We start from the raw sequence: 26677 nt of genomic DNA, 5'->3' as shown, positions 1-26677 counted from the left end.
AGGGGAGGTTTGTGAGGTTATGATAAGAAAGTATATGTTAATGTGAAAAAAAAAGAAAAAACCCAGGGGAGAGGCAAGCGTGGGTCCTGGGTTTTGTTTTTTTTTGCTGCGATCCAGGTTGCTTCTCCTCTGTAAAGACAAGAAAAAAGGAAAAAGCCTGCAGTTGTGGCATCTTTTAGATCTGTTTTTTTCTCTGCTGAGTTGAGCTGCATGTCTGAAGTAAGTTACGGAGTCTGTGAAAGAGAGGAAAGAAAAAAAAAATGCTATCTGGTTTTCAATTGGAAGGAAATTCCCACTCTTTAGATCTCTTTGTCTGAAGGGGTGGGCATGCCTCTGAGAGAGGGATTTCACTCCCTCCTCCTTCTCTCCTTAATGCCTTCCACAGTGTCTATTACGTGAGATAGAATGCGGGCTTTTTGAAAGCCCCCCCTTTTCTCTAGGAGGAAGAGGGGAGGGGGGAATGGAGAAGCATGGAGTTCCTTTGTCTTGAGTTCCAGGACTTTTCAGCAGGTATTTGCTTAAAGTATGTTTATATACTAGTCTGTTGAGGAATTTTAAAATGTAATAGCTTGCAATGAAATCAAGAATGTGAGAATACAAGGATCCAGAGGGGCTCAGTACTCTCTGGCTAATTTAATGGCAGTATGTAGGATAAACAGAGGATTGCATGGCTGAGTTAGAACAAAGGATTCTTTTTTGAGAAGTCTCAGAGCAAGTTTGTTTGCATATTAAAAGGTTTTATTGAGAACTGGTAGTTTAGCAAGGCATGAGAACCTTATGTATGTGGTTTAAATTTGTTTCCGATGCAGCAGGAAAAAGAAAAGCTTACGTAGTTTGAATATACTGATTTAAGTTAAAAGGGGACAAGCATATGGCATGCCTCTGATTAAACTTTTAATTCAGTACGCTGAAGCCAGCATGTTGAAAGACCGGAAAGTCTTGCATAGCTAGTGATCCCTGCTGTGTTTCGAACAATAGCAGTAAGCTGTTTGTATTTACAGGGCTCATTCACTTTTAGAAGGTACAAAGTATCTGCAAACCTCTGATTAAAAGCATGGAAAAAATAACAAGAGCAAGTTTGTCAGCTGTGTTAAAGAAGGGATATTTAGATTTCAGGGAATATATTTATCTTGTTCCTGTATTTTTAAGTTTTAAGAGGGGACGGCAAATGTAGGTCTAGAAAGAATTGAAAAAGTGTTTTCAGACAGATGAAAGAGAATAAGGAATGTGATTTTAGACAAATAGTATTTGTCGAGCAAGTAAGGAATCAGAATGTGATATTGAACGAGGTGGATTATGCAGTAAGAAAGTTTGTGATATGGTTTCTTCACTGTCCCTGAACATTCCAGACGCTTCTGGAAAGTCTGAGGCGTTTTGTTTGGTACCAGCAGTATATAATTGTCATAAGACGCTCCCTTAAACTGTCACTTGATACGTAAGTGTGTGAGCCATTATTGGAGTAGTACAGCAGTGTGATAAGATGCCAGAAGAAGTAGAGACTTCACCTCAAGATTCCACAATGGAGGAAGATGTGGAAACTTTTGCCTTTCAGGCTGAAATTGCTCCGCTGATGTCTCTGATCATAAATACCTTCTACTCAAACAAGAAAATCTTCTTGAGGGAACTGATAATCAATTCATCTGATGCTTTTGATAAAATAAGATATGAGAGTTTGACAGATCCAAGCAAACTGGATTCTGGTAAAGAGCTGAAGATTGACCTTATTCCCAACAAGCAATAATAGATACTGGAATTGGTATGACCAAGGCAGATTTGATTAACAACCTTGGTACTATTGCTAAATCTGGAACCAAAGCTTTCATGGAAGCATTGCAAGCTGGTGCTGATATATCTATGATAGGCCAGTTTGGTGTTGGCTTTTATTCTGCCTATTTGGTTGCTGAGAAGGTAACAGTTATCACCAAGCACAATGATGATGAGCAGTATGCCTGGGAATCTTCAGCTGGTGGATCATTTACTGTCCGAATAGATAATAGTGAACCTTTAGGTCGGGGTACAAAGGTTATCCTGCATCTAAAAGAAGATCAAACAGAATACTTAGAAGACAAGCGCATCAAGGAAATTGTGAAGAAGCATTCTCAGTTCATTGGCTATCCAATAACACTTTTTGTGGAAAAGGAACGTGACAAAGAAGTAAGTGATGATGAAGCAGAAGAGGAAAAGGAAGAAAAAGAGGAAGAGAAAACAGAAGAGAAACCAGAGATTGAAGATGTTGGTTCTGATGAGGAAGAGGATGAAAAGAAAGATGGTGATAAAAAGAAGAAGAAAAAAATCAAGGAGAAATACATTGATCAGGAAAAACTAAATAAAACAAAACCTATTTGGACCAGAAACCCAGATGACATTACTAATGAAGAATATGGAGAATTCTACAAAAGCCTAACTAATGACTGAGAGGATCATTTAGCAGTGAAACATTTTTCTGTAGAAGGCCAGCTGGAATTTCGTGCCCTGCTCTTTGCCCCACGACGTGCACCTTTTGTTTTGTTTGAGAACAGAAAGAAAAAAAATAATATTAAGCTGTATGTGCGTAGAGTATTTATTATGGACAACTGTGAGGAACTTATACCAGAGTATCTGAACTTTATTAGAGGTGTTGTGGATTCTGAAGACTTGCCTCTTAATATTTCCCGTGAAATGCTGCAGCAAAGCAAGATCTTAAAGGTTATCAGGAAGAACTTGGTCAAGAAGTGCTTAGAACTCTTCACCAAATTAGCAGAAGATAAAGAAAACTACAAAAAGTTATATGAACAGTTCTCTAAAAATATTAAGCTTGGGATCCATGAAGATTCTCAGAACAGGAAGAAACTTTCTGAGTTGTTAAGATATTATACTTCTGCATCTGGTGAAGAAATGGTATCATTGAAAGACTACTGCACATGCATGAAGGAAAACCAGAAACACATTTATTATATCACCGGTGAAACTAAAGAGCAAGTGGCACACTCTGCATTTGTGGAGCAGCTCCGGAAGCATGGCTTAGAGGTTATCTATATGATAGAACCCATTGATGAATACTGTGTGCAGCAGATAAAAGAATTTGAAGGCAAAACATTGGTATCTGTGACTAAAGAAGGCTTAGAGCTTCCTGAAGATGAATATGAGAAGAAAAAACAGGAGGAGAAAAAAGCCAAGTTTGAAATTTTATGCAAGATGAGTAGTGGCTCGTGGCCAGCGCTGGTTATGGGACGGAAATGGGAATGGATGTTAGGACATGATAAGTGCAGTATTTTTTGTGGAGTTTTTTTTCTACAAAAGGCCAGTTTTTCGTATGATTCTGGGTAATTCTAGTTAGATACAAACAAATAGAAGCGTACGGAAAAACAGGTGAATAAAAATTTAAATATAATGTAGCTAAGGCCAGAGAAAAACACACTAAGGATTAATATAAGGGAAAGCATAATAATATCTGTGTATGTACTTTGCTGTTGAGCCAAATCATGGTGGAAATCAGGATTACATGGAATCCATTTTGGGTTCTTTGTGTTTACCAGTGACTAGTTTCTGCCTTCTTTGTCCTCTCTGAGTTTTTCCCGCTCCCAGCCTCGTAACACCAGATGTGCTTGCTTTAGACTGGTAAAGAAGGATAACGTGTCTCAAACTGAATTGGATGTAGTTTTGAATGAAAATTATGATTTATTGAATGGAAAAGCTTGGCCAAGCAAAGAGTGAATGAAGCAAAGTATAAATGAATATGACTGGAGTGATGGCTGTGACTATCTTGAACAAAAGGAATAAGTTTTGAAAAAACATATTTTATATATTTTAAACCTGAAGAAACACTAAGGAAAATCCTAAGGCAGCATCTGGAAGTAATTAGAATCAGTCTCAAGAATAGGAAGAAGGGGGGCATTGGAAGCCCACGCTTCAGGGAGAGGAGAGGGGGACTTAACCCCCCCTCCTCCTCCAGAGTAAGGTTTCTGTGTAAGGCTATGCAGTTTGAACCTGTCAGCTTAGGAAGAGTTTTTTCCTTTAGGGCTGAGCATTTCTCAGCACCATGTTAATAATTATAGAATTCTTTTGAATATGTTATAATATTAATTCAGAAATCAAATGTACTGTTCTAAACTTTAAACATGGAAACATGGAGGGATTATTTTCCTTTGTCTAAACTTTTAAGACCATCTCTTTGGGGAAATGTTATTGGTCGTCAAACTTGATGATGTCACTAAACCAAAAGTTATATAATAGAATGAAATGAGATATGAAAACGAGACCGTTAGGAGAAGGCCAGTATTTTGGCAACTCTAACGATCTCCCATTAGCGCAATCGGTAAGCAATGATGCTGTTCTTTTGATCTAATAATGGAAAAATAGAAACAATAATTCAATAAATCTTGGTTATAATTTTTAAAACCTTGCGCTGGTGTCATTTTGCATGTATAATTATTTTCAAACCTGAAGCTTTCACAAATGGCGTCAATGACCCTTGCTCAATTGGTGCCGTGCCTCGGATCTAATTTGACGCCTTGAAAAAGTTTAGGTTATTCATAGAAACTCTAGGAACTCTAGAGATTTCGCATGGTTGTGCAACAAAAGTTAGTCCGTTATCAATCGATGACAGGTGACTGGCTGCACAGGAAATATGGCGACAATTAGAGATAAAATGGGACTGGAAAAAATGGAAAAGTGAGTATACGCCTGTTTAAAGAAAATAAAAAATAATAATAATAATAAAAAATAATTAAAAAAAAATATTTAACAATAAGGAGCATGCTTGTACATATGTAAATTAATGTATGATATGTGTGTAGTGACGTTAATGTAAAGTAAGTTATGTGAAAGAAAAAATTTTAAGGTAAAAGTGCCCAGTAGAGAGCAGGTCTCCTCTGTGAATGTGAGAAAACCGGCAAGTTTTTGCTGTCTGAAGTAAGCTACACATGCTGATTTAACAGAAGTTACTGAGTTTGAAGAGAAAAAAAATATATTTTCCTGCTGTGTGTCTAAGCTTTGTCTCTGAACTAAATTTTTCTCTCTCTTTAAAAAAGAAAACTGACTTTGTTTGGAAAAAAGTTTCCCCTTGCTAGTCACCCCTCCTCCGTCTTCTCCCTCAGTGCATTTTCCATGCCTGTCTGAAGTAAAGCTAACTGGTAGCTTTGTCTTTCTAAACTCCAGTTTCTGTCTCTCTGTCTCTTTGTCTTTCTGAATTAACTTTTTTTGGTCTCTGCAAAAGAAAAGTTAATGGCGTCTCGTTAGAGTAAAAAGTCCTCTCGCTCTATGCTGTTCCTTTGTTTGAAAGAGCGGGCTGCAAATGGGGGATTTTCACCCCCACCTTTTTCCTCCCTCGATGCCTTCCACAGAGCTATCACGTGAGCTGGTAGGCGGGCTTTTTGAGCTTCTCCTTTGTTCACTACCAGGCAGAGGGGAAGGGGGAGGAAAGAGGAGGAGGGAAATTCCACAGCATGGAGATTTTCTTTGTCCGAACTGCTGAGATATTTTTCAAACACAGGTATCGATTTATGCTGTTGTAAATATTAGCTAGCAGAGGGATTTCAAATGTAGTGACTTGCAATTACCTTGTTAGCAGCAGGAGGATTTTTAGAATGAAAACTTTACGAGCATACACAGGGAAATGCATGCTGTTTGGAGTTCCGATCAGCCGGTATGCTGGGGAAAAGTTCTTGTGAATTTCTCATTGTTTAGTAAGGCACTTGAAGTTAATTCAAAGTTGTTTTTGATGTTCAAGAAACAAAGAAAGTTTGCGTATGTTGATTTAAGTTCAAAAGAGTTTTTGCAATGTAGATCAGTAGTTTCAGAGCTGTTTGTAGCCTAGGGCTATGTAAACGAATGCATTCTAGAGAAAAAAACAGACGTTCTGAATTTTCCCCTTATTTCTTTATATTTTAAAAAGATTATAAGAATGTTGGAAGAACAGAACTGTAGGATCAGAAGGAATTGGAAAGTGATATTTAAACGAGATGGTTAAGTGAAAAGAAAAAGAAAGTTTTAATATCTGGCTGTTTAAAGCAGGAAGTAGAACGTACAAGAATGTGGAAGAAAGTTTTGTGAGACGTGTTAAGGAAGGATGTGCTATGAATTATGACCTGATTATAAGGGATATTTTAAGTGGGAATCAGGCAGAAGATGAGGAGAAGGTTCATAGGGAAGATGGAAGTGTAAAAATCTACTGGATTTGGGAAGGTACTTAACAGTGAAAGAATATGTTGTGAAAAAGAAAAAGATGGATTCCAAAGGGTAGATACCATGCTTAAAAGAAATATTGTCTTTGTAAGCAGGCGAAGTGTGCATGAGAAAAAAATTCCTGCCTTTGTATTTTATCTCAGTGTTTCAAATTAGTTTTGAATATGAATTTTTGTGCCCCTGCATGGTTTATAAAGTATTTTTAAACTTGTGCATTGTCCGAAATGTATGATTAGGGAGTAATTAAATTTAAATGCATTTTAAAATTAAATTTGGGCAGTTTAAAATAAAAAGATTAACAAAAATAGAGGTTAAGTACCTATATGTTTTTGAAAATTAAAATATATGTGAAACAAAGGGCTTGTTAACCTTGTTACCGGATATGAACAATTATAATAAACTTTTATGTAAGTGGATGAATTCGGAATTGAATTTTGCTTACTTTTTACAAGTAAGCTCTTCAGGATAGGAACCTAATATAGAATATGGATTGAGAATAATTCCCTGGTGTTAGGAAAAAAGAAAGTCTAATTTACCATGTAGAGAATGTGTCTGCATGTTTAAATTTTCCTGTGGCCATATTTGGTACCACAGGACCCTGAAAAAAGTCTATTTAATCTGTGTGTTTTGTGTTTTAGTTAAGAAACTTCCTTTGAATCTTTTCAACAATTCAACACAGACTCTGCGATGCAAGAACTAGCACTGTTTGCAGAGGGGAAAACGTTTCATGTGTTTCTTTTCTTTGTTCTTTTGTTAATGAACATGTGCTTTCCTTCCAGGATTTACACTGATCAGCAGTACCACATTCCACCACTAGAGCTGTGGAGAACAGAGAAAAATTCCGAAGCTGAATTTTCGGCGGGAATTTCAGTGTTCCTTTGTCTATGTTCCACTAATTAGCTGTGCTTATATTTCAGTTGTAGCAGTGCTTGGGCAACAGAAAGAAAGACAGAAAAAGCAGTTCCATAGTTACAGAAAAGCCAAGCTTGAATTATGAAAACGTTGCAGCATGAACTTTTTAAAGCCATGATTTAAATTTCACTGAAATTAACTTAGAGACTCCGACCTTACAAGTTGCTCACACTATTTGCAAAAGACATTTCTGGACTCATAAAAAAATTTTGAAAGAAAAAAAAAAGACTATCTTAAACCACGTTACTTTAAATCATTTCATTTGCATTAGACTTCTGAACTTTAATTATGCTTTTGCATAATTCAATAGGCTTATTATGATATTGTGTAAACAACTGTACATGCATTGTTCTCAGAAAATATTTTGTTTATTCTGTATTTTAAATTTTATTTCATATTACTGTATTTCCATATACAGTGGCAGCTTCTAAGCTGTTACACAGTGCCACAATATTGTTTAATTGGGTTTAACAGCTGATATCATCAGTCCTTTTAATGATTTTAATTTAAATTTAGTGCATTATCTGCACATGAGTTACATTTCCATATTAAGCATATATTTGGTTTTCTTAACACTGTGCATTGTTTTACACTTTATTGATTTAATTCCAAGGTTTTATAACATAACACTTTTGAGCATAGGGACTAATTGAGTTGGATAATACTGAGGTTCTCTTTATCTTAGGGAAATCTAGGGTTCTATTTTTCTGTAACTATACTTTCTCTAAATTTTCTGACTTTTTAACTTCAAAAGTACTGGAGTTTCATGAATACCTCTATGAATAAAACAACAGACACTAGGTTAGTCTCTGCTCTAGGACTGTACTTGCACCTAGAACAGACACTGTCTAACTATCACTGGAATGGTAAGTTTCCTATAGGATATGGCTTAGGCAGCAACTTACATAAATGTACACTTGAATGGGTTTCATCTAGAATAGTGGATGGGATATGCTTGCATTCTCACTAGAGAATTCAAGTACGCTTTGGGTAAGATTTTCTAGGCACCTGCCTCTGCAGGCCTAGGTAGTACATTTTTCTGGCTTTTGCTATCTAATTGGCATTAAAAGAATATACTTGCACAGACACACACTGATCCATAAGAAGAACCGTACCCTGAGTAAACCCCAGCGCCACAGATAAGACCATGAGCTCAATTCTGAATATTACTTCATAAATTCAGTAATATTCAAGAGGGGATTGAGTAGTGTCTCGTGGCCAGCGCTGGTTATGGGACGGAAATGGGAATGGATGTTAGGACATGATAAGTGCAGTATTTTTTGTGGAGTTTTTTTTCTACAAAAGGCCAGTTTTTCGTATGATTCTGGGTAATTCTAGTTAGATACAAACATCTGTGTCAGTTAAGGACCACGCCCAAATAGAAGCGTATGGAAAAACAGGTGAATAAAAATTTAAATATAATGTAGCTAAGGCCAGAGAAAAACACACTAAGGATTAATATAAGGGAAAGCATAATAATATCTGTGTATGTACTTTGCTGTTGAGCCAAATCATGGTGGAAATCAGGATTACATGGAATCCATTTTGGGTTCTTTGTGTTTACCAGTGACTAGTTTCTGCCTTCTTTGTTCTCTCTGAGTTTTTCCCGCTCCCAGCCTCGTAACACCAGATGTGCTTGCTTTAGACTGGTAAAGAAGGATAACGTGTCTCAAACTGAATTGGATGTAGTTTTGAATGAAAATTATGATTTATTGAATGGAAAAGCTTGGCCAAGCAAAGAGTGAATGAAGCAAAGTATAAATGAATATGACTGGAGTGATGGCTGTGACTATGTTGAACAAAAGGAATACGTTTTGAAAAACATATTTTATATATTTTAAACCTGAAGAAACACTAAGGAAAATCCTAAGGCAGCATCTGGAAGTAATTAGTCTCAGTCTCAAGAATAGGAAGAAGGGGGGCATTGGAAGCCCACGCTTCAGGGAGAGGAGAGGGGGACTTAACCCCCCCTCCTCCTCCAGAGTAAGGTTTCTGTGTAAGGCTATGCAGTTTGAACCTGTCAGCTTAGGAAGAGTTTTTTCCTTTAGGGCTGAGCATTTCTCAGCACCATGTTAATAATTATAGAATTCTTTTGAATATGTTATAATGTTAATTCAGAAATCAAATGTACTGTTCTAAACTTTAAACATGGAAACATGGAGGGATTTATTTTCCTTTGTCTAAACTTTTAAGACCACCTCTTTGGGGAAATGTTATTGGTCGTCAAACTTGATGATGTCACTAAACCAAAAGTTATATAATAGAATGAAATGAGATATGAATACGAGACCGTTAGGAGAAGGCCAGTATTTTGGCACCTCTAACGATCTCCCATTAGCGCAATCGTTAAGCAATGATGCTGTTCTTTTGATCTAATAATGGAAAAATAGAAACAATAATTCAATAAATCTTGGTTATAATTTTTAAAACCTTGCGCTGGTGTCATTTTGCATGTATAATTATTTTCAAACCTGAAGCTTTCACAAATGGCGTCAATGACCCTTGTCAAAGATCATGCAGGACATACTGGAAAAGAAAGTTGAAAAGGTTGCTGTCTCCAATCGATTGGTGACTTCCCCATGTTGTATTGTAACAAGTACATATGATTGGACTGCTAACATGGAAAGAATAATGAAAGCTCAAGCACTGAGAGATAATTCTACAATGGGTTACATGGCATCTTGAGATAAACCCTGACCATTCGATTGTTGAAACATTAAGACAAAAAGCAGAGACCGACAAGAATGACAAGTCTGTGAAAGATCTAGTTATCTTGCTCTATGAAACAGCACTCCTGTCCTCAGGCTTCAGTTTGGAGGGTCCACAGACACATGCTAACCGCATCTATAGGATGATAAAACTTGGTCTTGGCATTGATGAAGATGAGGGTACTGCAGAAGAGTCAAGTCCGGCTGCAACAGAAGACATGCCACCACTTGAAGGAGATGATGACACATCACGAATGGAAGAAGTAGACTAATGTAGTCGCTGTACAGTTCACACTTCAGCTTAATCTGAAAAGGCTGGGGATTTGTATATCATGAAGTAGTTTATCTTAATGTTAAAGTTTATTTTTGTTACATTATGCCTTTCCCTCTTTATAAAATGTTGAAAAAGTGAGATTTTTGTTAACAGCTGTTAAAAGCAAAACTTTGTAAAATACTGTAATTGTTAGGAAGCTTTGGATATGCAGGAGTGAATGGTAATTGCTGGTACAATATTGGCTTAAGCTTCTGAAATCTCTCATCTGGCATAAGCTGCACCAAGTAGCATGCATGTGCATGGTGGTCAGGGGTCTTAAAACTATCTTTACTAGAGTTACATTCAAAGGTTTGATAGTTCAGCACTTTACTGTAGTTATTTAAAATCTGTTAAGCCTGTGACTTCCATATTTGCATGTAAGGTAAAGATGTGAATTGAGAAATAAAGGTTAAATGACTTTAAAAAAAAGAAAGTTTGTGATATGTGTTAATGACCTGATTAAAAGGACTACCATAGCTGGAATCAGTGAGGAAGAAAGTAATATGCTGGACTTGGGCATGTATGAAAGAATAATTTTGTGAAAAGAAAAATATTTATTCCAAAAAAACAGATACCATGCTTAAAAGAAAGATTGTTTTTGTGAGCAAGCGAAGCAGTGCATGAAGAAAAATAAAAAAAAAATCCCTGTCTTTGTATTTCTATCCCATTGTTCTAATTAGTTTTGAATATGAATTTTTGTGCCCTTGCATGGTTTATAAAGTATTTTAAAATTGTGTATTGCCTGAATGTATGCTTAGGAATTAATCACATTTTAAGTATACTTTAAAATTAAACTGGGGAGTTTAAAGTAAAAGACTAACAAAGTTAGAGGTTAAGTACCCATATTTTTTCTGAAAATTGAAGTATAGGATAAATAATGAGGTGGAGTCATGAGCCGAAGTTTAGTTTAAATTTTTGCAAGTAAGCGCTTCAGGATAGGAATCTGATACAGAATATGGATTGAGAATAATTCTTTTGTGCTAGCAGAAAGTTTAATTATGTTCCTTAGGTAGTGGGTCTGCATTTTCAATTATCCTGTGGCCATACTTGGTATTACAGGACTCTGTAACATTTTATTTACTCTGTGTTTTGTATTTCAGCTCCAGGACCCCATATGAGTCATTTTCAACTGCTGTTGCTTTCAACAGTTCAGCTCAGAGGCTGTGGCTCTCCGCTGCAGAGACTAGCAGGGGTTAGTCCTGTCTGCAGGGGGGGGGGGCACCAGGCTCTTTTCTCTTTGTTCTCTATTCTTAATGTGTATGTGCTTTCCTTACAGTGCCCACATCGACTGCCCTATGAGGGAGAGGAGCAGTACCATATTCCACCTCTAGAGCTGTATTTGAAGAGCACAGAGAATCCAAGCCTGAGTTTAGGAGGGAATTTCAGTTCAGTCCTGTGTTCTCTAATTATGTGCTTATTTTTCAACCGTAGCAGTTCGCATTTCACAGGTTCTCTCTACAGACAGCATGTTTTCCATTCCCTTGGACAAATAAAGAAAGCAACCATACACTTTCCCCCATGTGGTAGCAGTTCCATAGTTACAGAGAAGACAAGCTTCAATAACAGACAAGATTACCTTCAAAATGTTTCAGCATGAACTCTAAAGCCCTTATGCAGTTCATTTTAAATTAATTCAGAGACTCTGACCTTACAAGATGCTAAAATATTTGCAAAGACATTCTGGACTCATAAGATTTTGAAAAAAATGACTTTATCTTAAACCACTTTACTTTAAGTCACTTCATTTGAATTAGGCTTCTGAACTGTAATTATGCTTTTGCATAATCCAATAGGTTCATTATGACATCTTGTTAGCTATTGTATTTTCTTTATCAAGGTCCTCATGCATTGTTCTCAGAAAAAGACTTTTTGTTTATCCTGTATTTTAAATTTTACTTCATATTGCTGTATTCTATGTACTGTGACAGGTTCTAAGCTTGTCACACAGTGTGACAGCATCTCTTATTGGGTTTAACTGCTGACATCACCAGTTCTTTTAATGATTTTAATTTAAATTTGAGAAATGAGTTCTTGCACCACACACAGAAAAATAAAAATTATATCTTTTATATACTCACTGAGTGCATTATCTGCACATGGGTTAAATTTACATATTAGGCACATATATTTGGGTTTCTTAAAGCTGCATTATTTTACATCTTATTGATTTAATTCTAGGTTACTATGCCAGACACTTCTGGGTATAGGGACAAGTTCTAAGTTTGGTAATATTGGAGTTCTCTTAATTTAGGGAAATCTAGGGATTTAGATATGTTTAATATATATATAAGATTCTATCTTTCTCTTAGCTATACTTTATTTACATTTTCTGATTTTTATACTTCAAAAGTACTAGAGTTTCATTGATGCCTCTATAAATAAAAGAACAGAAGCAGGTTTAGTCTCTGTTCTGCTCTATGGCTATTGTACTTGGATTAGAACATACACTGCCTTTGTACCTGCCATTTGAATGGTAAGTTTCCTATATGGTTTAGCTTTAGCCAGCAACTTACACAAATTACTTAAAGGGTATTATCTAGGACAGTGGATGGGATTGCTTGCTTTCCCACTTAAGAAATCAAGCATACCATGGGTAAGACTCTCTCTAGGCTACTGTTAAGCCTGAGAATTGTGTTTTCCTGGTTCTTTATTGAATCTGTCCTGTTTAATTGGCCTCAGACATATGTTTGCAGCAGTAGACCTCAACTTTACTTTGATCCATAGGGGATTAGTCCTGTCCAAAGCACCCTTGCAGAAGAAAGAATGACAAGTGACATCCAACCGGGCCTAGGTGTGTTCGCCTTCGCCATAAATGTCTTGACGGCCAAGAGGGGGCTGAAGAGGCCTGAGTTGGCGCATACTACGCAGAAGAGTTAGCAGGGCATAAAAAGAGACCTTCCTAGTCCTGATCAGAGGGTCTTATATACATTGTGGCGATGCCGGCGCCTGTGAATATGTTAGGCTCCGGTCAGTGCACACTATAGCTCACCTCTGACGTGCTTCCATAAAGTTGGAAGTCCTGCTGGTCTCAATGTTCATTCATAAAGCATGAAACAAAAATCCAAAAGAGTCAGTTTATAGTTCATGCCAACAATCACTTTATTGTGGGCTTATACTGGGAGCCAACTTCCATTCAGTCTGGACTCCAAGTCATCAATATAAGTTCCCAAAACAAAACAAAGCTGATGAAAAATAATTAAGTCTCAGCTCTCACCTTTATCCAGGTAAGTAACATAAAACACATTGCAAAATACTTGCTGTCAGATGCCGAGAGATAACTCTCCAAAATAATGTTGTAATCTTTAAAGTCAGACAGTTAGCTACGACTGCTATTAGCACTGTATGTAGTGCTGTGTCCAAGCCTGAGAGGTAAGTAGGCTTGGCCCCAGCCAGCTCCAAAGGAGTTGGTGGGGGAGGGGAGTAAGCAAATCCACAAAAATATTTCTGTTATAACAGAATGCCCAAATGGCCCCACAAACCCATCCAGTTGTACAGTGGATTCTCCCCAAACTTACTTCCTCATTCTTCAGCATTCAAAACACAAAATATAAACTTAACAATGCAGATTTCTTCGATAAAAAAAACGTTGTTTTTTTTCCTTTCAGGCTCCCTTAAAGGGAGAAGTTCAGCACTGCTCTCCTTCTTCCCTCAACTGCGAACAGCTGCTGAGAAGCAGTCTAAACAATTTGCTCACCTGAGCAGGAAGACAAAAAAGTCCCACAAACATGTAACCTATTATTCTTCCATAGGCATACCTTCAGGAATATCAGCAGTTTCCTGGCAATCCATAGGTTCAAGCTCTGCTGGCTGGTTAGTCCCAGGGTCAGGATCAAAATCTAACATCTCCACGTCAGTAGAGCAGTGAGGGTCAGGAGCCTTGTCCTGGACACCTCCTTCCTGAGCTGGCTCAGGGCAGACTGCCTTCCTTCCCCTCAGAGCAGCTTCTATTACGTTTAGCCGGGCACGCCCAGTTCTCTGAGGGGGAGGGCCAGCCTGCAGCCTTTGCCTAACTCTCTTAGGAGCAGCAATCAGCTTCTGCAGCTGAGAGTTAGTAGGAGAAGTGGGAGTGATCTCAGGCTGTTCCAGGCTGTTACGCTCAGCATCCTCCACTCTCTGGAGCTCAGCCAACTGAGCTTTAAAGGGAAATGAACCACTTTCCCTATTCTTTCCCTCTGGCTTGTCACCTTAATCAGCTCTTCTGACTGCTGGGATAGGTTTAGACAAACCCCAGCCTGGCACAAACCGAGCTTTAAGGCTAGGGGTGTGACAACATGCAAACACATTTAAAACTTTGAAAAAGTCAGGATGATAAACATAAGACCAGGAAATCGATATAAAGCATAGGAAAAGGGGAATTCACTATTTGTGTAAGGTGTTAGGTAGGCAAGAATCATAGAGAAAATCAGGTAATGGGTAACATACTTCTAGAGGGATTAAGAACTCCATCTTGTATTAAGAACTCCATTTTGGGTTCTGTTTTTCTGTCTTCTTTGTTCTCTCTGATTTTCTTTGTTCAGGTTTTCCTGCCTTGAGTTTCATAGTCTAATTGATACCAGATATGCTTGAGCTGGTTAGAAACTTTATTCGTTTACATATCCCAAAATGGGGTATAACATGTATTAAGTATGAATGCAATATACCATGTTGTGTGTGAATGGGGCCCCGAATGAATGATGTATGATGTGTGAAGGTATACTAAACATGAGAGTAGGTTTTGAAAAACATATTTTATATATTTTAACCCTGAAGAAACTTTTAAGGAGGAATAAGAGGCAACATCTGGAAATAGTTAGAATCAGAAATGCTGTACCAGTCTTAGAGAGGCCCACCAGCATAGGAAGGGGTCTGGGGCTTCTGAGTCTATGTGTCAGTGAAACTTGAAACTGGCAGTTTTCCAAAGCAAGTGTGTCGTCTGACACAGACAAGGGGTTTTGATTTCACCTTTTCGAGAATGATAAAAAGAGTATTGGATTTGTTATAATATGTTTATGCATATTCAGAAATTAATGTAAACAACAATATGACTTTAAAAACTATGGGGATAATAATCAAAAAAATAAAACGTCTAAAAAGTGTCCTAAATGGCTACTTGGAGGATCAAGAAGCCTGATCGTCCAAATACCCATAAGCAAAGCTGGTTTTTAGACGTATCTAAAAACAGCTTAGGCCTTTCCCCTGCCTCTAGATGCACAGAGAGAAAAAAGGTGTGTTTAGAGGAGGGGAAAGGGTGGGCAGTGGGCGGGAGGTGGGCTAACCTACACCTAGGCGTACAACAGGTATAACGAAAACATTAACAGGTTGCCTAGTCGGCACTTAGACCTTTTTGACTTAGACGTAGTCAAACCAGGTCTAAGTGCCGAAAAAGGGTCCGCTGAGCTGATGGCCGCTGGCGCGATCAGTTCAGCGGCCCAGCAACCGACCTACCGCAACCATCGTGGCAGGAGAGATGCCTCATCTCCCCTACCGCAATGCTATCATTCCTCTACCCGAACTGCCGTGACCCGCGGCAGGAGAGATGCCCTATCTCTCCTGCTGCAGGTCGCGGCAGTTCCGGTAGAGGAGTGATGGCATCACGGTAAGGGAGATGAGGCATCTCTCCTACCGCGATGCATCACCCCCCCCCACACACATACAACATAGGGGCAAGAGGGAGCCCAAGCCCTCTTGCCCCGCGGCAGCCGCGACCCCCCCCCCCCGACAACCTCAGGGCAAGAAGGAGCCCAAGCCCTCTTGCCCCGCCGACTCCCCGACTCCCTGCCGATATCGGGGCAAGAGGGAACCCAAGCCCTCTTGCCGCAAGGCGATCGTGCCCCCCCCTCCCCCCGCCGAGAACAAGCAGGCCAGGAGGGAGCCCAAACCCTCCTGGCCCTGGCAACCCCCCGCCGCTACTCAATAGGGGGTACTAAATGCTGTTTGGGGTTTAGCGTTAGCAGTCAGAGCAATTTGCCAATATTCCTTGGTTAGGTCAGTGGTGGTCAGATACTGAGCCTGGCCAAGTCGATCCAATAGGTTCTACAAAGGAAATGAAGCAGCAAAACGACAAAAAGATTGTGGAACAAAAGATCAGATGTACCAGTTTGTAGTTTAATAAGCGTCCAAATAACTTAAAAACAACCCACAAAGAGTGTATGCGGTCACAAATGACCGACAGGATAGAAACCAAATAATGTATACAATATAAATGACCCAACACAGGCTGTGTTTCGGCAAAATAAAATGCCTTCCTCAGGGGTCTTATAGGATCCTAGTCACAAAAACTCTAAGAAGAGGCTACAAACAAACAGCACAGCTCATAAGACTACAATGTAGGCCTACAATTGAGACGCTGTTTATAGAATTTGCCCCTAAATATGTAAAATCTCATTGTCCTTTGGACAATTGTCCTCCAATCATTTTACAATTGGCACCCCAAGAATTAAAAAAAGTCTTTAACTGGGTTACTTTCTTATTACAAAATGGTATATTTCCCATGGAGTTAGGACATATTATAATTACACCAATAGTTCAAGGGAATCTTTAACCCTTGTTTGTAATTATAGACCTATAGCAAATATACCCTTCTTTGTTAAACTATTGGAAGGCCTGGTGAACACTGAATTAACAAATTACCTTGATAAATTTAATATTTTGCGTGCTTCACAGTCCAGTTTTCGTTTCTGCCATAGTACAGAGACTGTACTGGCATCTTTGCTTGATTATTTTCATCGCCTATTCAGCAGAGGCGTGAGTGTTCTGATCTTATAGTTTAACCTCAGTAATGCCTTTGATCTTGTCGACCATAAAATTTTGATAAGATGCCTGGATGAAATTGGTATATTTGGGAATATCCTAAAATGGTTTTAGGGGCTTTTTGGATAGTCGAACCTATCTGAGTAACAGAGTCATGCAGGCGAATAAATGATTTAGTATCCTGTTTTCCTCATACCAGTGGTTAGATAGATAGATGCAGTGGTACACAAAAGTTATTATACCCAATGGAAACTATGAACAATCAGACCATATTTTGAATTCTCTACTTTTAGACTTTTGGTTCAATTGTTACCACTGAGTCTCCTTGATTACTGTAATATTGTCTATCTGACAATCACTAAGAAAGAGTTGGCAAGATTACTACTGATACAGAACACAGCAGTCAGACTGATTTACGGTCTGAAGAAGTAGGACCATGCATTGGCTGCCAATGGAGGCCCGGGTAAAGGCCTGGGTACTGTTTAAGCTGGGTTGCTTTTGTTATAAGGCTTTATACGGAACAGCAACTCCCTATTTGGTTAATAGATTTTCCATAGCTTCATACAAACATAGCAGGAAATCCCATGCTCTGTTTAATTTCCCCCCTGTACAGGGATATAAAAGTAAGAAATTTCTCAATCATACTTTAGCGTTTCAGGTAGCTTCTCATGACAAATAATTCCGACCATTGTTGCTTACAGCTTACTCTTATAAAATTTTAGAACACAGTTGAAGACTTATCTCTTTTCTAAGTATTTGGTCAATTAACTTATTCCTATCTTCTAGACTATGTTTACTGTTTATAATCTTTTGTAAACTGCGTTGAACTTATGGTTACGCGGTTATTAAGCACAATGTTATGTTATGTTATATTGTACCCTCTCTGCTTTGCTTTTCAACGTGCACAGTATTCAGAGTATCCAGATGGTGAAACACTTTTTTAAATGACTTATTTTAGTATTTCTATGAATTGGAATGGCTCTGTGCGGGTATGAGATATTAGTATGTGTGATATGATAATATTGTAAATGTTCTATTTAATAAAATATTTAAGTGTTATGATATGATTATATTTATGGTATAGTAACTATTTAATATATCTAGCTTATTTTGGTGGTATTGTTGAGAGTTATTTATATCAAGATATGGAGTTTCAGATTTATCTTCAGGAACAATGGATGGACTATTGTCACAATAATCAGACTGAGGATGTAGACCCGGTAGTGTTCTGGGACGCTTTCAAAGTGGTAGTTAGAGGATTCATCATAGCCTATGTCTCCAGAAAGTGGAAAATGCATGAGGCGGATCTCTTGACAATCACTAACGAGTTTCAGATATTGTGCAAGAAACACTTCGTGACTATGACCATCGAGGACAGGTCCCGATTGAAGGACCTCTGATGCAGTATAGACTCTCTACTAACTCAGAAAGTTGTCCAGGATCTTTATTATTAAAAGTATAAGCTCTATTGCTGGGGCAGGAAGACTGGACACCTCTTAGCTAATTTAGTCTGCCCCTATAGGAAGCAGCGGGTCATTTTGTCTATCAAAGATGCTCAGGGAACTAGGCATACCCAGGAGCAGGAGTTTAGGCAATAATTTGTCCGCTTCTATGAGGAACTGTACTCCCAGCGGGACTTTCAGGAATCTGACAGGGATGCTTGCTTTAGAGATATGGATCTCCTTCAGTTAACGACAGACCAGCTCGCAATGATAAACGTGCCTATCACTAGTGTGGAAATGCAGGCAGATATAAAAGCGCTAAAGTTGGCAAAAGCACTAGGTTCCAATGTTTTTGGGCCAGAGTATTATAAACTTCTATCTGATTTGATCTCACCTGCTCTCGGGGCAGCATATAACACACTGGATTTGGTGCAGGCCCTAGGGAATCCTAACATGGCCCATGTGGTTCTTCTGCCTAAGCCCAGTAAGGACCCCCAGCAGGTAGGGTCTTATCGCCCAATTTCCCTTCTTAATCAAGATGCCAAATTCCTGGCTGCGATTCTAGCCAAGCGATTGAACACCTTTTTATATATGCTGATATATAAGGATCAAGTGGGGTTCATCCCGGGCCAGTATGCATCCATGAACCTCGCCCAGACCATGATGGCATTGTACTCGGTGCAGGGGACTGGGGGTATGGTGGTTATAGCAGGACTGGACATGGAGAAGGCTTCTGAGAGCATTTTGTGGCAGTATTTGTTTTGTGTCCTGCCCAAATATGGGATAGCAGGATAGCTCCTTGAGTGTATTTGCAGTTCATATATATCTGGCCGCAGGCCCGATTGTTAGTGAACGGTCATCTCACAGACACTTTTTCTTTGGGTAGAGGGACCCAGTAGGGCTGTCTGTTGTCCCCTCTTCTCTTTGTGCTCGCTAAAGAACCATTGGCGATTAGAATCTGGCAGGACTCGCTTATCAGAGGCATTAAGCTTGAGGATCAGGAAAGCCGCATCAATCTTTTTGCTGATGATATCTTGTTGTATGTTGAATGGTCCTCTGAGGATTTGGATCGGGCATTGGACATGGTCACTTCCTTTGGCACAATTTCCATGCTGAAAGTGAACTGTGCTTCTGCCATTGGGTACCACCAAACGGGAGGCCTGGCAAACTACTCTAAATATTCCCCCGGTTAGGAAGGCGATGAGATATCTGGGGGAGTTTCTGAGCCCGAACCTCAAGCTCATATATGAGTATAATGCCCTACATAACATAGAGACTGTTAAGGCACTGTGTGTGAAATGGAGAGAATTGCCGGCCCTGACTAAGATGGTGCTTATGCTCAAAATCCTGTACCCTTGCAAACTCTTCCTATTTGGATCGCTAATAAGGATGAACAGGTATTTTGATCTATTATATCTTCCTTTATTTGGTGAAACAAATGAGTCCACACTAGCTATAGTAAATTGGGGCTGGACACAAGGATGGCGGGTCTTAATCTCCCTGATTTACACCTTTACAATGTGGTGGCCTTGCTTCGTATTATCTAATCTTTAGCCTTATATACCGGGCCATTCCCCTGGTTAACAAAACGTAACTTAAGGAGACATTAATCTAATATAATAAAGCTCTAGCAGTGCATGCGCACTCCCACCTGCATGCGCCGGTTTTCCGTGAGCTGTAGGTCTCTTGCAGGTAGGAGTGCGCATGCGCGCCTAGCTGTGCCAGTGGCCTGCCTGCTCTCCACCTTGCGCAGTCCGGAGTTTATTTTAAAAGAACACGCCACAATGGCTCCTCCCACGAGCTGCTCCTGCATCGGAGAAGGCTTCCGACACAGGCTCAATCGTGAGAGAAGACACCCGGCACCCTCAAACCCAAAAATGTGTCAACCGGACCGCGTGAAGGGAAGGGGGTGCGGGGGTGTGGGGCAGCAAGGGACGAAGGGAGCCACGGCGCTATCCTGTCGGCTCCCACACACAACCTACTCCTCCCGCGGCCCGGACAACGAACTCCACAGATGCAGTGTGGCCAAACCAGCTCCCCGCAGCACAGCAGAGGCCCCGCGCCAGAGTGCGTCGGCAAACGATGCAGAAGCCAGTTCCCCCGGAGCCCAAATCCCAACAGCGCCAGACGGAAATAGATAAGGTAAAGGGGAAATGGGATCTTGAATATGGTTAGGTAAAAGCAGGACTGGACAGGGGGGGAGGTAAACGCAAGGGAGAAGGGCTACTGCTGGACAGGGGGAGCAGGGAAAGGGTACTACTGGACAGGGGGGGAGGTAAAAGCAAGGGAGAAGGGCTACTGCTGGACAGGGGGAGCAGGGAAAGGGTACTACTGGACAGGGGGGGAGGTAAAAGCAAGGGAGAAGGGCTACTGCTGGACAGGGGGAGCAGGGAAAGGGTACTACTAGACGGGGGAGGTAAAAGCAAGGGAGAAGGGCTACTGCTGGACAGGGGGAGCAGGGAAAGGGTACTACTAGACAGGGGGTGAGGTAAAAGCAAGGGAGAAGGGCTACTGCTGGACAGGGGGAGCAGGGAAAGGGTACTACTGGACAGGGGGAGGTAAAAGCAAGGAAGAAGGGCTACTGCTGGACAGGGGGATCAGGGAAAGGGTACTACTGGACAGGGGGGGAGGTAAAAGCAAGGGAGAAGGGCTACTGCTGGACAGGGGGAGCAGGGAAAGGGTACTACTGGACAGGGGGGAGGTAAAAGCAAGGGAGAAGGGCTACTGCTGGACAGGGGGAGCAGGGAAAGGGTACTACTGGACAGGGGGGGAGGTAAAAGCAAGGGAGAAGGGCTACTGCTGGACAGGGGGAGCAGGGAAAGGGTACTACTGGACAGGGGGAGGTAAAAGCAAGGGAGAAGGGCTACTGCTGGATAGGGGGAGCAGGGAAAGGGTACTACTGGACAGGGGGAGAGATAAAAGCAAGGGAGAAGGGCTACTGCTGGACAGGGGGAGCAGGGAAGGGGTGTCACTGGATAGGGGGGAGAGAAAGAAAAAAAAAGAAAGAAAGAAAAGAAAAGCCTAAATCTGCACATATATTCTAGCACCCGTTAATCTAACAGGCTTAAACACTAGTAAACAATAATAACATAGGAAAAAGTCAGTAAATATCAACATTCAGTCATCAACCAGAAAGTTCTTAATAGATACATCATCTTTCAGTTATCAGTTAGAAATTTCTTATACAAATACGTTTTCAGGGATGGGCAGGCTATTCTCAACACACTCCGAGGGGGTGGTTTGCTGCTTAGTGCGTAAGAACATAGGAAATGCCTCTGCTGGGTCAGACCCGAGGTCCATTGTGCCCAGCAGCCCGCTCACAGGGTGGCCCACCAGGTCCAGGACCTATGCAGTAATCTTCTATCTATACCCCTCTATCCCCTTTTCCAGTAGGAATCTGTCCAATCCTTTCTTGAACCCCAGTACCATACTCTGCTCTATTACGTCCTCCGGAAGCGCATTCCAGGTTTCCACCACACGTTGGGTAAAAAAGAACTTCCTAGTATTTGTTTTGAATCTGTCTCCTATCAACTTTTCTGAGTGCCCTCTTGTTCTTTTATTATTAGAAAGTTTGAAGAATCTGTCCCTCTTTACTCTCTCTATGCCCTTCATGATCCTATAAGTCTCTATCATATCTCCTCTAAGTCTCCTCTTCTCCAGGGAAAAGAGACCCAGCTTCTCCAATCTCTCAGAATATGACAGGTTTTCCATACCTTTTATCAGACATGTCGCTCTCCTCTGAACCCTCTCGACTAACGCCATATCCTTCTTAAGGTACGGCGACCAATATTGGACGCAGTATTCCAAATAACTTCTTTCGTTCTGGCTGTAATACCCTTTTTGATTATACCAAGCATTCTATTCGCTCTCTTAGCGGCCGCTGCACACTGTGCCGACGGCTTCATTGTCATGTCCACCATTACCCCCAAGTCCCTTTCCTGGGTACTCTTATTCAATAACATCCCTCCCATTGTATAGTTGTACCTCGAGTTTCTGCTCCCCACATGTAATACTTTACATTTCTCAATGTTGAACTTCATCTGCCATCTCGCCGCCCATTCTTCTAGTTTGTTCAAGTCCCTTTGCAATTCTTCGCAGTCCTCTGTAGTCCGAGCTCCATTAAATAGTTTGGTGTCGTCCGCAAATTTTATTATCTTGCACTTCGTCCCTGTTTCTAGATCATTTATGAAAATATTAAATAGCAGCGGCCCGAGCACCGAGCCCTGCGGGACACCACTCGTGACCCTCCTCCAGTCAGAGTAGTGGCCCTTCACTCCTACCCTTTGTTTTCTACCCTCCAACCAGTTTCTGATCCATCTATGTACGTCTCCTTCCACCCCATGGTTCTTCAGTTTCCGGAGTAGACATTCATAGGGCACCTTGTCAAAGGCTTTTTGGAAATCTAGATATATGATGTCTATGGGGTCTCCTTTGTCCATCCGTTTGTTGATCCCTTCGAAGAAGTGCAATAAGTTTGTTAGACACGATCTTCCCTTGCAGAAACCATGCTGGCTGGTTGTCAGAAGTTCGTGTTTTTCAAAATGTTGATCGATGTTTTCTTTTATCAGTGCTTCTGCCATTTTCCCCGGAACCGAAGTCAGGCTTACCGGCCTGTAGTTTCTCGGGTCACCTCTTGATCCCTTTTTAAAGATGGGCGTAACGTTGGCTATCTTCCAATCTTCCGGGATCTCGCCTGTTTTCAGGGATAAGTTGCAAATTTGCTGCAGTAGTTCCACTATCTCCTCCTTTAATTCCTTCAGAACCCTTGGATGTATGCCATATGGATCCAGAGATTTGTCAGTTTTTAGTTTTTCTATCTGCCTGTGAACGTCCTCAAGGCTCACTTCTATGGATGTTAATTTTTCTGCCCGTCTTCCGTTGAAGAATTGCTCAGGTTCCGGTATGTTGGACGTGTTTTCGTTAGTAAATACAGACGAGAAGAACATGTTCTGCCACTACCTTCTCCTCCTTCACCACTCCCTTCCTGTCTCCATTGTCCAGCGGTCCCACTTCCTCTCTAGCCGGCTGCTTCCCTTTAACATATCTGAAGAATGGTTTGAAATTTCTTGCTTCCCTGGCTAGCCTCTCTTCATACTCTCTTTTGGCTTTCCGAACCTCACGGTGACATTCTTTTTGATGTTTCTTGTGCTCTTTCCAGTTCCCCTCAGTTTTGTCCTTTTTCCATTTCTTGAATGAATTTTTCTTATTGCCTATCGCTTCTTTCACTATTTTGGTTATCCACGCCGGGTCTTTTGTTTGATTCTTTTTGCACCCCTTCCTGAATCTGGGGATATACAGATTTTGCACCTCGCTCACCATGTCCCTGAAGAAGGACCAGGCATGATTTACCGTTAGCCATGTTTTGGAAGTGTTCCTAAGTTTCTTCCTTACCAATTCCCTCATTGCTTTGTAGTTTCCTTTCCTGAAGTTAAAGGTTGTTGCTATGGATCTCTTGCCTTTTGATACTCCTACCTCAACCTTGAACTTGATCATATTATGATCGCTGTTTCCCAACGGACCCTCTACTTCTACTTCCTTTGCAGGTCCCCTTAACCCATTTAGGATTAGATCCAGAGTTGCATTTCCTCTCGTCGGTTCTCTAACAAGCTGCTCCATGAAGCAATCCTGTGTAGCTTCCAGGAATTTTGTCTCCCTAGTGCATTTCGAGCTTCCAAGACTCCAGTCTATCCCAGGGTAGTTGAAGTCTCCCATAATAACCGTGTTGACGCTTTTGCATTCTCGCTTCATCTCGGCTACCATTTCCTCATCGATATCTCCGGTTTGCCCGGGTGGGCAATAATATAGGCCCATCTTTATTTCAGGCCCTTTTTCTTCCCGGTATTTTAACCCATAGAGATTCCAGCTTGTTGGCTGTCTCTGCTGTGTCCATTCTTGTGGATTGTATGCCTTCTTTTATGTATAGGGCTATTCCACCTCCTTTTTGTCCTGATCTGTCCTGGTGATAGAGCTTGTATCGCGGTAGTGCTGTATCCCATTTGCTTTCCTCATTCCACCATGTTTCAGAGATTCCAATGATGTCGATGTCTTCTGCGTTGGCCAAGGCTTCTAGTTCCCCCATTTTGTTTCTTAGGCTCCTTGCATTAGCATATACGCACTTTAGATCCTGGTATTTTGCTGTCCTCCTTTCCTTTCCCTGTGCTTCGGTCCTTATTTTCTTCTCTTGCTGCAGACATTATAACCTCTTCTTCTGGGTTAGTCGACTCCTGCAATTTGTCCCTTGTTTCTTCCCAGCCATTTTTCCCCTCAGTATCTTCACAGGATACCGTCTTCCGAATCGTCGACCCTTGGTCAACTGTCAGCTTTCCCCTTCTTCTTAGTTTAAAGCCTGTTCTATTCCTCTCTTGACGTTGTTTGCTAGGAGTCTTGTTCCTGCCACGCTCAGGTGCAGTCCATCTTTCCTGTAGAGCTTGCTCTTGCCCCAAAACGCCATCCAGTTCCTCACGAAGTGGAATCCTTCTTCCTCACACCATCTCCTCATCCACGTATTTATTGATTGTAGTTCCTCCTGCCTTTTCACAACTGCCCTCGGTACTGGTAGGATCTCTGAGAACACCATCTTCTGGGCCCTCATCCTCAGCTTCCTTCCCAGAATCTTGAATTGTTCTAACAGCGTGCTTCTTTTGTAGTCTCTCCTGCTGACATCATTCGTCCCGATGTGGATCACTACAGCGGTCTCTTCTGTCTCCGCCCCTTCCAGGATCATTCCAATTTTGTCCACGATGTCCTTGGTTCTTGCTCCTGGAAGGCAGGTCACAAGTTGGTCCTCTCTCCCTCCTGCTATGTGGCTGTCCACATGCCTAAGGATCGAGTCTCCCACTAGGATCGCTGACTTTCCCTTCTTCAATTTTCGCTTCGGTCTCAGGTCAATGTCCTCAATGTGCTTCACTCTTTCTTCTTCTGGGCCTCGACTAGCCAAATTCTCCCCCAAATTCTCTTCTGGGCCTCGACTAGCCGCACAATCTGTTAAACCTCCTACATTCTTGACCGTTTGGAGTTTAGGGAGGCTCTTTTAAGATGGCATGGAACTGGTGGAGGAGACAACTGTGGAAGACTTCAAAGGCATCTCTCTTCTTGAAGTTAACTGGCAATACAGTGTTTGCTCCGGGCCTTGGCCGATCTTGATTTCAGCTGTGGGAGCAGAGGGGGTACAGCACTCTGAAAGATCTGTGGTACCTGGGGGGAGGGGTGTTCCCTACTTTCGCTCAAGTTCAGGCTCAGTGGGCCTTGCCCTCAACCCACTTTTGGACTTATCTCCAAGTTCGTCATTATTAATACTCTCTGCAACAGAAATTGGGGGACACTTGACTCTGTGGTCTGCTGGATGCTTAATTTTTACAGATCCTACCGGGTATGAACAAATTATCCACATGGTATAGAATATTAAAAGCTGCCTCTCAATTACATCCTCTAGATGGGGTGGCAACTGCTTGGCAGAGGGAGTTAGCCGTGACCTATGACTGAAAAATATTTTTGGATCTTTTTGATCATGTCCACTCTCTAGGTGGTCCGACTGAAGTTAAAGAAATGCAATTTAAGATACTTCATTGGGCCTATTTATCCCGAGTTCAAGAGGCTATAGGAGGGGGATCTGTGTCCTAAGTGTAAAAAATTCCCAGGAATGTTTATTCATCTCTTCCTGGAGTGCCCAACTACAGAATTAAGGCTAAGGGCTCTCCCCCTGCTTGAGCAGATTGTGAAGCGCCCTATACCTTGGGATTATAGCTTGTTATTGCTGGGGGATCAGAGAGAGCTCATTCAGAATGGGTTCTTGCTATCCCAGAGGAAATTTATCTATATGGCTGTTTTGGAGGTTAAACGACTGGTTATTGCAGCAGTGGGTCTCAGACAGGCCGGCCTCTTATGCTCACTAGCTGAGCAAGATGGCAGTGCTTGCCAAATTTGAGAGCGAGTGGCTCTCTTTCTCCAAACGCCTAGACCATTTATGTTATGTGGCCCTCTGGAAGGAACTTCTACTCTGCTGCCTTGGGGACCATTTCTCACAGACTCCTTCGGGATAATTAGGGATAAACTTAAGGTTTAGATTAGATTAGATTAGATATCCATAACATGAAATCTGTTTCTTTGTTTCTCCTATAGGGTGAGGAGATAGAATGGCTGCAGGGCAGCAGGTAGTTGCACGAGTGTGATGTGTCTAGTGAATTTTGTATGGCGAGAAAGTAGGTGTGTTGGTTGTGTGATTGATGGAAGATTTGTGTGCATGAGAGGGATAAAATAGAAAATGAATGTTGCGATAGGAATGGTGCCCAGTTGGCACTGATCTGTTATCAGAATTTTGTTCTCTCTGTTGGAGCTCGGTTTAAAATTCTCTTACAATGATTGTATTGTTATACTTCTGACTGCTTTGACCACTGGTTTTGCAGTTTCTGTTG

At 41.1% G+C, this 26677-nt stretch overlaps 1 protein-coding gene and 1 pseudogene across 6 annotated transcripts in view; one reads left to right on the top strand and one right to left on the bottom strand.

Moving 5' to 3' along the window:
• Positions 1–26677, bottom strand: part of IQCA1 (IQ motif containing with AAA domain 1) — a 1056753-nt gene that overhangs the window by 561158 nt on the left and 468918 nt on the right. The gene's annotated exons all lie outside the window — the stretch shown is intronic.
• On the top strand, positions 1436–10329 carry LOC117360379 (annotated as a pseudogene).

Source organism: Geotrypetes seraphini, chromosome 5 (genome assembly GCF_902459505.1).
Source record: "Geotrypetes seraphini chromosome 5, aGeoSer1.1, whole genome shotgun sequence".
NCBI classification, from domain to species: domain Eukaryota; kingdom Metazoa; phylum Chordata; class Amphibia; order Gymnophiona; family Dermophiidae; genus Geotrypetes; species Geotrypetes seraphini.
Note: the sequence above shows the minus strand (reverse complement) of the source record. Positions and strands in the feature narration are given on the sequence as shown.